The 16102-nt window shown below is 41.6% G+C and overlaps 1 protein-coding gene, 1 long non-coding RNA gene and 1 pseudogene across 3 annotated transcripts in view; 1 reads left to right on the top strand and 2 right to left on the bottom strand.

Moving 5' to 3' along the window:
• LOC146495644 (interferon-inducible GTPase 5-like) overlaps positions 1-19 on the bottom strand; it is an 8364-nt gene extending 8345 nt beyond the window's left edge. The window contains exon 1 of the mRNA XM_085142684.1: positions 1-19. This exon is cut by the window's left edge and continues 134 nt beyond it. The gene's annotated coding sequence lies outside the window, so the exon portion shown is untranslated.
• A 3822-nt stretch (positions 20-3841) lies between these two features.
• LOC146495642 (uncharacterized) lies at positions 3842-11110 on the bottom strand. Its single transcript, XR_014871086.1, has 3 exons — positions 10656-11110; positions 10453-10582; positions 3842-5091 (listed from the first exon to the last, which is right to left on the bottom strand). It is a non-coding gene; the product is annotated as an uncharacterized LOC146495642 (long non-coding RNA).
• LOC146495643 (interferon-inducible GTPase 5-like) lies at positions 5219-10156 on the top strand (annotated as a pseudogene). The gene is made up of 3 exons (XR_014871083.1): positions 5219-5307; positions 6175-7322; positions 9491-10156. The product of XR_014871083.1 is annotated as an interferon-inducible GTPase 5-like (transcript).
• Positions 11111-16102: the final 4992 nt, after the last annotated feature.

The raw sequence follows: 16102 nt of genomic DNA, 5'->3' as shown, positions 1-16102 counted from the left end.
AACCAATCAGCGAATCTTCATGGGGGCCTCAATAAGATATGTGAAAACACGTGATTTAGAAGAAGTCATGTTTCCACAGCAGAACTCAGTGGACTATAGAGTGGAGTGAAAAAAATGTTTTTCTATTTTTTTGTGCTTGTCACACTTTAATGTTTCAGATCATCAAACAAATTTAAGTATTAGACAAAGAGAACACAAGCAAACACAAAATTCTGTTTCTAAATGAAGGTGTTTGTTATTAAGGGGAAAAATCCAAACCTACATGGCCCTTTGTGAAAAAGTGTTTGCCCCCTCTTAAAATACCTGAAGTGCCTCAATGCTGTGCTTTATATTAATAAGTGTCATATAATTATATAGTGTAGTATTGAATGGACGCGGCCCTGATAATGAAGGCCTTAGACTGTGTGTCCTTTAGCTGGAGACTCACACCCATGTTTGTCTGCAGGAGATGAAAACAGGAAACATCTACCAGTGGAAACTTACTAGAAGGGAGTAGGGCAAGGTCACAGCCTCGCTGGAGCTGAGAAGAGAATAACCTCTGAGTACGCTATGCAACGTGGCTGCTGAATGTCTGTGTAGCACTGGTGTTTAGACTAGAGTGGGACAGCCTGTAATAAAACTGTTGAGCACATACCACCATTTCAAGATCCACGGCGGAGTGTCATGCAGGACGCATCTCCCTTCTAGAAGTGATTTTGTAAGAGAATAAAAGTATAAAATGTTCTACTGAGCAGTGTGTTGTGTGCCATCAGACGCCATCAGAGGAATCCTATGCATCCTATTTTGACTTTATCCTGCAGGACAGCCTCCTGAAAATCCAGGAGTACCAATAAGCTATCAACCCTCTCAACATGAATTGTTTTTAATAGTCTTTTTACTTTGCTGACCTCACCATCATCAATACGCTTGATATCAATACATCCTTTAATACATCTTTTCTCTCCCACAGTCTTCTCACAGATGCTTTCAACATTTAACACTTTCTTCTGTCCTAACGGCTATCAACAAATTTCCATCCCTGAAAATTTTATCCAGCTGCACTTCTCCAAACATTTTTTTCAACTCTCTAAATCAGCGGTCCCCGACCTTTTTTGTGTTTAATGTCAGACAATATTGTCATGGATAAATACAACAAAACAAAAACTGTGGTATTTTGTAAATATAATAACAAACCCGAATGCACCAACAACATTGAGAGTAACGTCCTCCTCTCTGCCCCTTAATGCTCTCTGGTCGCTATGGTAACGCGGAAATATTTCTTTCAAAATAAGACACAACTACAACACGGAAAAGACTCAGGGAGTCAAAGAGGAGGTACTGGTACTGTGTGGACTTCCAGTAAACTTCAGTGTTGAGGTTTCCATTCCCTTCAATGCACACGGCGCAGTCCAGGAAAGGCAAACGGTCGTCCTTTGTGTCTTCCTGGTGAACTTGATGTTTTTATCCACGGCGTTAATGTGCGCAGTGAAGGATTCCACTTCTTGTGTTTTGATTAAGACCCAGGTGTCGTCGGGTACTCTCCCTTTAAAAGAGCCAAGAGCCTTTCTTTCCACTTCCTCCAATGTTGGCGACAATAGGTGACACCGGGGAGCCCACAGCACAGCCATGTTTTTGTCGGTGAAAACCCGCGTTGTATTTGAAAAATGTGGTGTTAAGGCAGCGGTCTAACAGTGTGCATGTCTGATCGGGTCAGCCGAGTCTCCACAGGCAAGACTCAGCTGACTCAGCTCAGGACAGAGTGTCATGGACCTGGCTCTGGGGACTCGGGGTCCGTGAGCAGCGTGGACTATTATTATTAGAATTATTGTTATTATTTGGTGATGTGTGTTTTCTCCACGATGCTGTGTTATCTGTGTTCCACTCGTTATATGTATCAGCAGGGTGTGGGTGTGTGTGTCTGCGGGTGTGGCTGTAGGACGGAGGACAGGCACCTGCAGTCCTGATGGGTGTGGCCCTGCTGGAAGATTGGCCACACCTGAAGTCCCTGCCACACACCTGTTGCTGATCAGGGCTCGTCGGGGGAGCTATTTAGGAGCGTGTTGGAGCTCCTACCGGCGCAGGATCATTGCATCACATCCCAAGTCAGTGTGTTAGTATAAGGTAGTGCTGATCGTGTATACCCGCGGGGGTCAGTGTTGACGGCTGCTTCTGTTATTGTCCTGCAGGTGGAACGAGGGACCAGAAGGACAGCACGCACAGGGTGTGCAGGAACACGACAGCGGTGAACACGAGCACGGACGTCGGAGGGGAACACACACACGGGAGTCTAAGGAGCAAAGAGGATGTTTGTGTGCATCTGTTATTTACCTCACTGTAAATAAATGTACTGTCCTCACTAAAGAGTCCGGCTTTCGGGTCCTCCTTCCCCACGGTTTGCCAGGGCAAAGAGGAGTGAAAGAAGCCATCCATGTCCACTGTGAGCGACCATCTTTGAACAGAGGCGGTGGCTTACAACACCAACTGTCTGCCATCTATAATCAGGGGTGCACATAACTTCTTATCTGGTGCGCGTCTTTTATTTTGACAGCGAATGCGCACCTGCAGACCACTTACGTGCAGCCCTGTCTATAATCCAGTTCTGAGATCCTTCCCAGACGCCTTAACACCCACTCACATCCTGGGCCATCTGACCTCAGGAAATCACATGATGGGGGGGGGCTAGGTTTCACAATGAGCTCAGTTTCAGGTGAGCTCATTGTGAAATGATTTGGCTGATTTTGATTGATACACCCATTTTCACACCTTGGCTCGTGTGATTAGGTAGAGGATCATTAGGGGGTCCACTGTCCCTCTTGGGGGGGGACACTCCCACAGGGCTTAAATCTGCGACTCTCCAACATTTGACCCTGGACCTGAAGAAGCTTCTTGGATGAAATGTCTTTAAGCAACTTTAAGAAGTCCAGATGCTTTTCTTTCCAAGCTCTTTATTCTTACACCTTTTTTCCATGTAGTTCGTACTGCGCTGAGCTTTGGGGTCTCTACTGAAAAGGAAACTATGCTGCAGTCTGGCCAATATTGGGCATCAGAGACCCTTCTTTCAGTACTCCCGGGTGTCTCGGCTAATTTCTGCCTGCCTCACTACTCTGTGAAAAGTGAAGGGAGTCGATCCCGAAGGAGGACATCTACTTCGGCCTACGGGGAACTTCCCCCCTCGCGTCTCCTGACCACAGTCAGGGGACTGACGGGAAGAAAGGTGCTGAAGTCTGCTGTTCAGGCAGTGAGGAGTGGCAAACTCAGTCAACGAACAGTGACGGAATTTGCCAAAGACAAAACCAACACGTTCTCACTCCCAACTCGTCAAATGTGTGACGCATGGTCAGATTCCTCTGCTTCACTTATCGACGCGCAGGGTCCTCTCATTGAAACTATAGAGCTCCCTAAACGTTGCTTATTTACGACAAGAGATTGCAGCGGAAGAGCCTGTTGTCTGTATATTTATATATTTCCAAAATCACATTGTAGTGACGTATACAGAACACAATAAATGATATAATGTAAACAACTACCTGAGAAACAGCAGATACAGCAGATAATTATTGGCTATTACTTTTGTATCGTTTATTGCATTTATGGAGGGAGTGGTGTATGCTGGGTAATGGCACAGCTAGCGACTGGGTGACTTTATTCACCCGCTTCGGCTGTTATCAGTCCATACAATGGGCGTTATTAGCACAAATCAGTCCCATAGATATGGGCCATCTCCTGCTGGATTGTTCAGAAGGTTGTTATCATCCATCCAGATGGAGGATCACTAACAGGAGCGTGGAAGACTCCAGAATCCACTCTGGCTGGAATCCGGTGGATACAGAGAGAGAGCTGTGCATGAAATGTGATTTTATCCTGGTGGAAGCAAAACAGCAAAAGTCAGAGTGAATTCATGACGATGTTTATGTGAAGCATAGTTTGGATCTTCTTTTGCTGCTGGTTCAGTCAATATTGTTTGGAGAGAGATCAAACTAACAGCTTTAGAATCAGTGCAAGAAGGGCGTAAACACAAAGCTCGACCCGCCAAAACATCAGAATCAGCGAGCTGTCGGCTTTCAGCCCGACCGTGTCCGTGCCGTCGGTGAGAAAGTCACATCTCACTGATTCTGATCCGTCGGCGCTTTGTGTTTACGTCTTTGTGCAGAATCCGTGTTCCTGCTCTCAGTTACTGTTTTAGCTGTTTGGTGGTTTTGTGAGGTTTAACCTGAGATTCTGTCGTTTCGGGCAAAATAAAATTATATTAAAAAATCGATTCAGGATTTTAATGAATCGATTTCACGTTATCCAAGACAGAATCGATTTTAATCGATAAATCGATAATTAAAACCCACCCCTACAAAGGTTTCACAGAGCCAAAGTAGTGTGATTTACATGCACAAACTGGAGTCTATTAGATAGATATGATACAAACCACTGCAGTGCAATACCTGTAATACCTACAGCATGTTCTAATCGCTCTAATAGGATATTATGGTCGACAGTATCGAACGCTGCACTGAGGTCTAGCAGGACAAGCACAGAGATGAGTCCACTGTCAGAGGCCATAAGAAGATCATTTGTAACCTTCACTAAAGCTGTTTCTGTGCTGTGATGAGCTCTGAAACCTGACTGAAACTCTTCAAATAAACCATTCCTCTGCAGATGATCAGCATGTTCGCTTTATACCTCTGCCATGCACACCATGGTCGCTCAGTCTTCTCCTGATTGTGGATCTATTAATATGAACTAGTGTTTTAAAGCCAAGCACTCATTTGTGACATCTCAGACAACATTTGTTGGAAATGTCACAGTTTGGCTTTAGAGCCATGAAAAATAATGGGAGAGCCACTCAAACCAAAATGTACCAATTTATTAACAACAAAGCAGAAAAACATGGTCCCCATGAGGTGCACTAACCAGTGTTACATTGTGTCAGTAGCTGATGGGTGACTGAATATTAAATACACACAGTGCTGTGTACTGTACAGTGTAACAGCTAAAACAACCAGGTCAAAGGCAAACAGAGAAAAACATGGTGCTGAGTAAGCTGAGCATGAGCAGCTCTGTATGATCACACAGGCCTCCTCTTGTCAGAAATCACCTTTTATCTCACAGACATCAGTTTGACTAAAAAGGAAAAGAAAGAAAAGAGATTTCATTGGTTCCCACTGTGTAACGAGCCACCCCTGATAAACACCAGTATAACTCCTGTATAATAAACGAGCAGGTATAAACTGCTGCTGTGGCTGGATTGGTTAAAATCCAATATTGAAAACCACACGTCAGTGTTGCTGCTCCAGCTTTCAATATTTAACGTTACGAAGACTCCAGCGAGTAGCTGCAGTGAGTACTTTTTGTTTAAGATGAAGTTTCAGGCTTATATAATAATGTTTTCTGTGAAATTGTAATATCGGATGACTGGGTGTTCACCTATCTAACGTAAGACTTTTTGGACTCAGTGGATATTTTGCTGCCTTTTAACCTTCTTGTGAGTTACACAGTTGTTCTGTACACAGGATTTTACTGGTCCAGAGGTCTCAGTTCAACTGAAACAGACTCTTCACATCACGTAACTGTAGGTCAGCACTGATGAGTTTCTTAATGAGTAGCTGCTAAAAATGAGAATTTAATATTTCTGTCAGTCTCTGGGTCACTGGTTTGGAGTTTTAGAGATGTTTATGGGTTTCTAGTTTTGATTGTCTTCATATGAAAGGTTATGTTCTGGTTATCAGTGCATTGACTTAATGGGAGGTTGTTCATTCCCGTTCTGTTCCTCCATCGTGTCCACGTGTTCAGTTTTCCTCCTCCGTGTCAAGCTCGTGTCTCAGTGTTTCTTATTTCCTGTTTTATTTTGATAGTCCCTTGTCCTGTGTGTTTTGTCCTTCATGGTTGTGTTTCCATTTCCTTGTTGAGTTGAAGGTTTGATTTCCCTTGTTTTGTTAGCCAAGTTATTTTGTACTTTGTTTTATTTGAATAAAACCACTTTTGAGTTTATTGCTCGGGTTTCTGAGTCCGGTGTTTGGGTCCTGCTCCGGCCCGTTACACAGACAATTTCAACTGTTTGACAGTTTTCCCCAAAAGAAGTACAAACATATTTTTCTACAGTATTCTGTGACATCTGATACATCAGCTTTGATTTTATATTGTGATTTCAATTCTGTTGTCACAGATAAAAGTGAAGTTTTCTCAGGTTCTCTTCTTCTGTTTCAGGATCAGCATGGAGGATCCAAACGAGTCACATCCTGAAGAAATTCCTGGAGTGAGAGAAAACCTGGAAAACAACGACGTGGCTGCAGCAGCTGCAAGGATTCAACAATATTTAGAAAGAGAAAATAATATTCCACTAAATATCGCCATCACAGGGGAAACTGGTTCTGGTAAATCCACCTTTGTTAACGCCTTCAGAGGGATGTCCGATGATGATGAGGGAGCTGCTCCTACTGGTGTTACAGAAACCACCTCAGAGGTCACAGCGTACCCCCATCCAAACTATCCCAATGTTATGTTGTGGGATCTTCCTGGAATCGGCACCACCAACTTTCCAGCTGATAAGTACCTGGAGCTTGTTGGATTTGAAAAGCTTGACTTCTTCATCATCATCTCAGACACTCGCTTCAGAGAAAATGACGTGAAACTGGCTCAGGAGATTCAGAAGATGAAGAAAAAGTTCTACTTTGTTCACTTAAAGATTGATGACAATTTACGCGCCGAAAGACGAAAGAGAGACTTCATTGAAGAGGAGACTCTTACAAAGATCAGAGACGACTGTTCACAGTGAGTTTCTGATCCTTTATAGATTTATAATGTTAACATGTGTTTCTTCTTTGACACAGGACTCAGAGGATTAGGCATCGAGTCTCCGCAGGTCTTCCTGGTGTCCAGCTTTGAGCTCCACCTGTACGACTTCCCTCTGTTACAGCAGACCTTAGACAGAGACCTTCCTAAAAACAAGAGGGACACTCTGCTGTCCGTGATGCCCAACTTCAACCCAGAGATCATCATCAAGAAGAAAAAAGCTTTTCAGTCCAAAATAAAATACTACGCTACTCTGTCTGCAGCTGGAGCAGCTGTTCCACTTCCTGGTCTTTCTGTTGCTGTTGACCTTGCTTTGCTGGTTGGTGCTGTCACACATTATGTTCATGCGTTTGGTCTCGATGTCCCGTCTCTGAAGAGACTTTCTGCCAGAACAGGTGTGCCCTACGCTGATCTGTGTGCTGTCATCATTTCACCACTGGCTGCAGCAGAAATAACTACAGGGCTCCTCTTGAAGGTGATGACCCAACTTGCGGGAACAGTTGCTTTAATTGCAGCAGAGGAAGCAACACGGTGGATTCCAATTATTGGAATTCCAGTAGCCATGGATGAACCAGAGCTCTTTTGAGCCAACCATCCCTTTAACGTTAACTAGTGATGACTTCATGAACTTCTTTACAAATAAAATTTTTATCATTAGAGAAAAAATTACCAATAATCATCCCACAGATGTAATATTATCTACAGCTACTTGTAGTTCCGTTGATGTTAAGTTAGACTCTTTTTTTCCAATCGATCTTTCTGAGTTAACGTCAATAATTACTTCCTCCAAACCATCAACGTGTCTTTTAGACCCCATTCCTACAAAACTGCTCAAAGAAGTTCTGCCATTGATTAATTCTTCGATCTTATATATGATCAACCTATCTCTAATAATCGGCTATGTACCACAGGCCTTCAAGGTGGCTGCAGTTAAACCTTTACTCAAAAAGCCATCTCTAGACCCAGCAGTCTTAGCTAATTATAGGCCAATCTCCAACCTTCCTTTCATATCAAAAATCCTCGAAAGAGTAGTTGTCAAACAGCTAACAGATCATCTGCAGAGGAATGGTTTATTTGAAGAGTTTCAGTCAGGTTTCAGAGCTCATCACAGCACAGAAACAGCTTTAGTGAAGGTTACAAATGATCTTCTTATGGCCTCTGACAGTGGACTCATCTCTGTGCTTGTCCTTCTTGACCTTAGTGCAGCATTCGATACTGTTGACCATAATATCCTATTAGAGCGATTAGAACATGCTGTAGGTATTACAGGTATTGCACTGCAGTGGTTTGTATCATATCTATCTAATAGACTCCAATTTGTGCATGTAAATGGAGAGTCCTCTTCACACACTGAGGTTAATTATGGAGTTCCACAGGGTTCAGTGCTAGGACCAATTCTGTTTACATTATACATGCTTCCCCTAGGCAGCATCATTAGAAGACATAGCATACATTTTCACTGCTATGCAGATGACACCCAGCTCTATCTGTCCATGAAGCCAGATAACACACACCAATTAGTTAAACTGCAGGAATGTCTTAAAGACATAAAGACATGGATGGCCACTAACTTTCTGCTTCTCAACTCAGATAAAACTGAGGTCATTGTACTCGGCGCTGAAAAGCTTAGAAATTTGGTATCTAACCAGATTCTTACTCTGGATGGCATTACCTTGGCCTCCAGTAACACTGTGAGGAACCTTGGAGTCATTTTTGACCAGGATATGTCCTTCAACGCACATATTAAACAAATATGTAAGACTGCGTTCTTCCATTTGCGCAACATCTCTAAAATTAGAAATATCCTGTCTCAGAGTGACGCTGAAAAACTAGTTCATGCATTTATTACTTCCAGGCTGGACTACTGCAATTCATTATTATCAGGATGTCCAAAAAACTCACTGAAAAGCCTTCAGTTAATCCAAAATGCTGCAGCAAGAGTACTGACAGGGACTAGAAAGAGAGAGCATATTTCTCCTGTTTTGGCTTCCCTTCATTGGCTTCCTGTTAAATCCAGAATTGAATTCAAAATCCTGCTCCTCACATACAAGGTCTTAAATAATCAGGCCCCATCTTATCTTAATGACCTTGTAGTACCATATCACCCTATTAGAGCACTTCGCTCTCGCTCTGCAGGCCTACTTGTTGTTCCTAGAGTATTTAAAAGTAGAATGGGAGGGAGAGCCTTCAGTTTTCAGGCCCCTCTTCTGTGGAACCAGCTTCCAGTTTGGATTCGGGAGACAGACACTATCTCTACTTTTAAGATTAGGCTTCAAACTTTCCTTTTTGCTAAAGCATATAGTTAGGGCTGGACCAGGTGACCCTGAATCCTCCCTTAGTTATGCTGCAATAGATGTAGGCTGCCGGGGGATTCCCATGATGCATTGAGTTTTTCCTTTCCAGTCACCTTTCTCACTCACTATGTATTAACAGACCTCTCTGTATTGAATCGTATCTGTTATTAATCTCTGTCTCTCTTCCACAGCATGTCTTTATCCTGTCTTCCTTCTCTCACCCCAACCGGTCGCAGCAGATGGCCGCCCCTCCCTGAGCCTGGTTCTGCCGGAGGTTTCTTCCTGTTAAAAGGGAGTTTTTCCTTCCCACTGTCGCCAAAGTGCTTGCTCATAGGGGGTCATATGATTGTTGGGTTTTTCTCTGTATCTATGAAGCGCCTTGAGGCGACATTTGTTGTGATTTGGCGCTATATAAATAAAATTGAATTGAATTGAATTGAATCTCTCTTTCACCACAACCTACAAAGTTCTGAATTTGCTCCTTGAAAAGCTCGCTGATGATGCTCAGAGGGTGTTTGAAAGGACTCTGGTTTGAATCACACATTGGGGTTGAAAAAAATAAAAACCAAATTACACACTGAAACGTTCCTTTAATTATATCAATAAAGGGACAAATGTGATCTTATTTTTCAAATATGAACTGTGTACAATGCAAAAGAGCTGCGTAATGATTGCTCTGGTTTGTTTTTCTAATTCTTTGAGTTAATTGCTAACATCAGCACTTTGTAGAGATCGGCTGAGGTGATGGTTACTGCTGAAACATCTCCACTTATGTTTGATTTAATCTTTGTTTTTAAACTAGTCTTTGTTATCATGTTGTAGCTTCCAGCGTCATAAATACAAAGTATGCAGAGTGTTTTATGTCATGTGATAAGCAGAGGTGTGTGGAACAGAACTGTTGACTGTAGATTGTGTTTGCTGCCCTCCAGTGGTCATGGTGTAAAACTACAGCATAAAAAATGCAGACATGAACCGGACTGATATACACATTAACATTAATGTTAATATATCTTTTTTTACATTTTGTTTTAAATATTTCAAATCAAATCTAATAGAACAAGGTTGGTTATTCACCTGAAATTAAGGATTATTTTCATCAGTTATTTTTTCAGCATTTGTTTGATATTCTTCTTCATCCATTAAAATTGTTGTAGAATTATTTCTGTTCATGGACTCATTGATTAATGGTTTCACTGCTGTTAATTCATTGTCTTCTAATTTCTCTGTATTTGTTTCTCTATTGTTTTCTCTTGTTTTTAACCGACTGTGAAGCACTTTGGTCAACTGTTGTTTTTAAATGTGCTCTGAAGTTGGTAAGTACATTATGTAACTATTCGCAGAGCAGTGAGAGAGGGGTGATGTGAATCCCGGGTGAGCTGAGTGGTGTGGGAAGGCTGACCTGAGAGGTTCCTGATGGAGTGTGGTGGCAGGCACGCGAGGAAAAGAGTGATTTCCAAAATGATGGTTTGGTATCCTGAGTCAGAGAGAGGAGCATAAGCCAGAGGTTTGAGATGAGGTGAATCCAGGAACTGTAGCACAAAAAAGTAAAATTAGCAAAGTAAACAACAAAGAGAGCTTAAAACATGAGAGCTGACTACCAACATGCGTTGATGATGAACCTGCAGTGCATGAACGTCAGCGTGAGGCTTAAATCACTCTGGCTTGATTGCCTGCAATCGGCTCCAGGTGTGAGGAACTGGAGGAGGCCCTGCCCAGGGGTGGGTACCAGGTAGGCAAAACAAGGACAAACACTCCAGCTGAATGTCTGCAAGACCAAGGAGCTGGGGCTGGAGGGGTCAGCAGTGAGTCTACAAGCCCCTTATCTTCAATGGAGCTCCAGTGGAGAGGGTGCAGTCCTTCAAGTATCTCAGTGTCCACATCTCATCTCATGCAGACTAGGGGAAGCCAGGAATCAAACCACCAACCTTCCAACCAGTAGATGACCAGCTCTACCACCTGAGCTACAGCCACCCATTAAAATGCTGCTTCACTGCTGCTTACATTACTTTGTCTTTTGTTTATTCCACTTGTATTGCTCTGTCAGTACACTGCTGTGCTAATATGGCACGAAGCACTTTTTTAAAAAAAATTTTTTTATACATTTTATTTTCAGTCACAGCAGCATGTTAATAACAAAACATTGAACATAAAGTAGTTTGCTGTTCAGTATTTACAATACCCCAAAAGATAACAGAAATAGAAAATGAAAACAAAGAAACAAACCAAAGAAACCCCTACAAAACAACAAAAAACAAACAAACAACAACAAACAAATATAAAAATAAAATGTATAAGGGACATTCAGTGTACAGTTAACTATGATAGTGATATAGGGATATGGCATCTGGTCATGATAAGGTGGTCATTTTAAACGTTTCCATGTACATCAGGAATGGCTGCCATGCCTTAAGAAATTTGGTGGTTGAACCTGCCAGTGTTTATCGCATCTTTTCTAAATGTAAAAACCTCATGAGCTCTGCAAGCCACTGTTCATGTGTGGGAGGAGCTTCCTGCTTCCATCTTAAAAGTATAAGGCGCCTTGCGATAAGTGAAGCAAAGGCAATAGAATTCGAATAGTATTTTGGCAAAGTGATGTCTTGAGGTATCACCCCAAAGATAGCCGTTAGAGCAGAGGGATCATATTTAACGTTATACATCTCTGACAGAGTGTTAAATATAGACACCCAATAGTTATGAAGATTGGGGCATGTCCAAAAGGTATGAAGGAGCGAACCTGTTTCTGCTTTACATCTGTTACACAGAGGGTCAGCTCCCGGATAGAACTTGGCTAACTTTTCCTTGGAGATATGTAATCGGTGTAGGACCTTGAATTGAAGGAGCCCATGCCTGGCACATATCGAAGAAGAGTGTACCCTCCGGAGAAAAGATTGCCAGAGTTCATCTGTTATAGTCATCCCAAGGTCTTTCTCCCACTGTGCTTTAAGGATGGAGAGAGAAGGAGATTGAAGATCTAATAATATAGCATAGATTTCTTTAATCGCCCCTCTCTTATGAACGTTTATATTAATAATTTTATCCAAAGAAGTTTCCTCAGGTAGTTCCGGAAACGAAGGAAATCGACTCTTTACAAAGTGGCGAATTTGTAGATAGCGGAAAAAATGTTGCCGAGGAACATTAAACTGCTTCAGGAGCTGCGTGAATGAGGCAAAAATCCCATCTACAAAAAGGTCTTTGATATTTCTAAGGCCATTACTTTCCCATATTTTAAAGGCAGAATCCATCATGGAGGGTGGGAACATGTGATTTGAGCAGATAGGTGCTTTAATTGACATTAAGTGTAACCCCAACCTTTTCCTACATTGCACCCAGATTCTGAGCGAGTCATACAACAAAGGGTTACGTTTATGGGTGTATAGTTCTAATGAGAGAGCTGAACTCAACAACGCTGATAGGCAAATTTTGCCACAATTGGATGACTCAATTTGGAGCCAAGCTGGAGTCTCTGTAGTAAAATTACTCATCCAATACAGCATATTTCGAATATTTGCTGCCCAATAATAAGACTGAAAGTTTGGCAAGGCTAATCCACCCATTGGTCTAGTCCTCTGCATGAAATCTTTGCGAATTCGTGGACTTTTGCCATTCCAAATAAATGCAGAGATATGCTTATTCAATGTTATAAAATACTTATTGGGTAAGTAGCATGGGATACATTGAAATAAATAAAGGAACTTGGGTAGTATGTTCATTTTGATAGAGTTGATGCGGCCAATTAATGACAGTGGTAAATTGTTCCATCTCTGAAGATCTGTCTCAGTATTCTTAAGCAGCGGGACAAAGTTTCTTTCATAAAGACCTTTGTATGAGTGGGTAACCTTAACCCCCAGATAGGTCACATACCCTGATTTAACGTTAAATTGAAAATCTGAAAATGAAATCTTCCTGGCTATAGAGTTGACACAGAGAAGTTCACTTTTATGTAGGTTCAACTCGTAACCCGAAATATTACCAAAACATTCAAGAATGGCAAGAGCACGGGGAAGAGAGCATAAAGGCTCTGATATATACAGCAGGAGGTCGTCAGCATATAAGGATATTTTGTGCTCCTGGTCACCTCTGAAGATGCCCTTAATGCAACTGTCAGCCCGCAGTTTAATCGCCAATGGTTCAATTGATAATGCAAAAAGAAGAGGGGATAAGGGACAACCTTGTCTCGTACCACGGAGAAGTGGGAAATAAGAAGAGAATAACGAATTTGTTCTAACACGTGCCACAGGTGAGGAGTAAAGTAACCGAATCCATGAAATGAAATTAGGGCCAAATCCAAATTTATGTAGAATATAAAACAGATAATCCCACTCCACCCGGTCAAATGCCTTCTCAGCATCGAGTAATAAGGCAATTTCAGGGGTCGTAGTTGACTTGGTGTGTAATATGTTTAAAAACCTGCGCAGGTTGAAAAAAACCATGCCTACCCTTCACAAAACCTGTCTGATCTGGAGAAACTAACAATGGTAGATATTGCTCTAGCCTGAGAGCAAGTGTTTTTGACAGTATTTTTAAATCTACATTTAAGAGTGATATAGGACGATATGATGAACACTCTAATGGATCCTTATTTGGCTTCAATAGGAGTGAGATGGTTGCTTGTCGAAGCGTTAGGGGAAGACATTTTGAAACCAATGACTCAATGAACATGTCCCGTAATAAAGGTGATAAACTGTCTTTAAAGGTCTTGAAAAATTCAACCGGATACCCATCCGGACCCGGGGATTTGCCATTCTGCATTGAGCTAATCGCCAATTTAATTTCTTCCACTGTAATTTGCTCTTCCAATTGGTCTCTGAATGCCGAGGTTAAAGTCGGAACTGTCATTCCATCAAAAAAAGCCTCAAACAATTCAGGCGTGTTTAAAGATTCAGAATCATAGAGACTGGAATAGAATATTCTGAAACTCTCATTTATTTTTTGTGGAGTAGTGGTGACAGGTCCAGATTTAGTCCTAATTTCAGGGATTATGCGAGTTGCTTCTGATTTACGAAGCTGATGTGCTAAAATTTTAGATGCTTTTTCACCGTGTTCATACCATCTTCCTCTAGATTTAAGAATCATAGACTCTGACTCCCGGGTTGAGATTAAATTAAATTCAGTTTGTAACGTTAGTCTTTGTTTATGCAGTTCTGGAGAGGGGGTTGTAGAGTGTTGCTCATCCAATTGCGAAATAAGGTGTATCAATTCAGAAAGACGTTTCTTTTTCTGTTTTCTAGTATATGAACAGTATGATATAATATGGCCCCGTAAGAATGCTTTTAAGCTTTCCCAAATCGTACTATAGGCCATGCCAGGCGTAATGTTTGTTCTTATAAAGACATCAATTTGTTTGGAAAGATATTCCACAAACTCCTTATCTGACAAAGAAAGAGGATTGAGTCTCCAGGAGTACACAAAGGGTTCATCCGGGAAGCTGAGTTCCAAAACAAGTGGACTGTGATCAGATATTACTATGCTACTGTATTTACAAGTCTTGATATTGGGAAGCAATTTTTTGTCAACAAAAAAGTAGTCTATACGAGAATACGTTTGATGCACTGCAGAAAAAAAGGAATATTGTTTAGTGGAGGGGTAGAGAAATCGCCACGCATCAACAGCCCCATAGGTTTGTAAATATGACTGTAACACTAATGAGGATTTAGGGAGTGGAAGTCTTTTATCTGAGGAGTGATCTAGTACTGGATCCATAACAGTATTCATGTCCCCTCCAAGGATCAATTGGTGTGTATTGATCTGTGGAAGGGAATTAAGAAAGTCATTGAAAAAAGTTGAGTCATTCCAATTCGGAGCATATACGTTTGCTAAAATAAGTGAAGTATTAAACAGGGACCCTGTCACCACTACATAGCGACCATTTGGGTCAGCTATTGTGTGAGAGACTATAAATGGAGCATTCTTATTAATCAAAATTGCTGCACCTCTGGCTTTACCATTGAATTTGGAATGAAAAATTTGTCCAACCCAATTTCGTCTTAATCTGGCATGATCTGTATTCTTAAGGTGTGTTTCTTGAAGAAACGCTACATGTACTTTAAGATAAAGAAGATGAGAGAGTACCTTATTTCGTTTCACTGGGTGGTTCAATCCCTTCACATTCCAACTAATAAAGTTAACATGGCAGCCATTACTCACAGCAGTTGAAGTGTCATCAACAGAAGTCATCACCATATAAGTACATGATGAAAAAGGTGGTTCCAAATGCAAATACCAATTCTATCATGGGTGTACACTGAAATGTTGTTGTTAACAATAATCTGAGCAAATAATATACAACAAAAAAAGAAAAAAACAACAAAAGGAAAAAAGAATAGATAAGTCCCTCCCACCCACCTCCCTGTGTTCAGTGTTGTCCCCAAACGACACACACCAATTTCCCAAAGCTCCCCTGCTTCTATTAAGAGTCCCATTCACCTTATTCATAACCACAGCCCCACATAAGCAGAAACATCTGAACTATGAATCACACATGTAGTCCAAAATCTATTCAAATTAGAAAGTCACAAAGTCCAACATAATAGAGTAAAATAATTAAGAGAAGGAAAGAGAAAAACTCCCACGTCAAATTTACCTGTAACCGAAAAACGGACCTGTTTCACTTCTCATCAAAGCTGACCCTGGAGTCCCTTTTAAGTGACAAGTACTGGAATATAGTTAACCTCCCAGGAAACAAGGGCAAGCTCACCAACATCTGAGATTTCTAAATGAACATCGAACATGAAACTAAGCTAAACCAGAGACCGTCCGTTTATTGATTGACAAAAATATAGTCACGATGGTATGAAAGTCCCGGTGGTTCTTATGAAATGTCATTCGGGAGACGACTCAAACTTGGAGTCAATGAAATCTTTCACTGCTTTAGGAGAGTCGAATACCTGTGTTTCTCCATGAAACGAGATCCGAAGCCGGGCAGGATAAAGAAGGCCGTAGCGAACTCCATCTTTTTTCCGTAGTAGTCCCTTTACCTCGTTGAAAGCAGCCCGGCGTCTGGCCAGGTCGGCGCTGTAGTCAGGAAAGATGAAAATCTGCTTCCCTTGAAA

The sequence above is a fragment of the Neolamprologus multifasciatus genome, chromosome 19, assembly GCF_963576455.1.
Source record: "Neolamprologus multifasciatus chromosome 19, fNeoMul1.2, whole genome shotgun sequence".
In the NCBI taxonomy this organism is placed as follows: Eukaryota; Metazoa; Chordata; class Actinopteri; order Cichliformes; family Cichlidae; genus Neolamprologus; species Neolamprologus multifasciatus.
The sequence above is the reverse complement of the archived record's forward strand: the minus strand, read 5'-3'. Positions and strand labels throughout refer to the sequence as shown.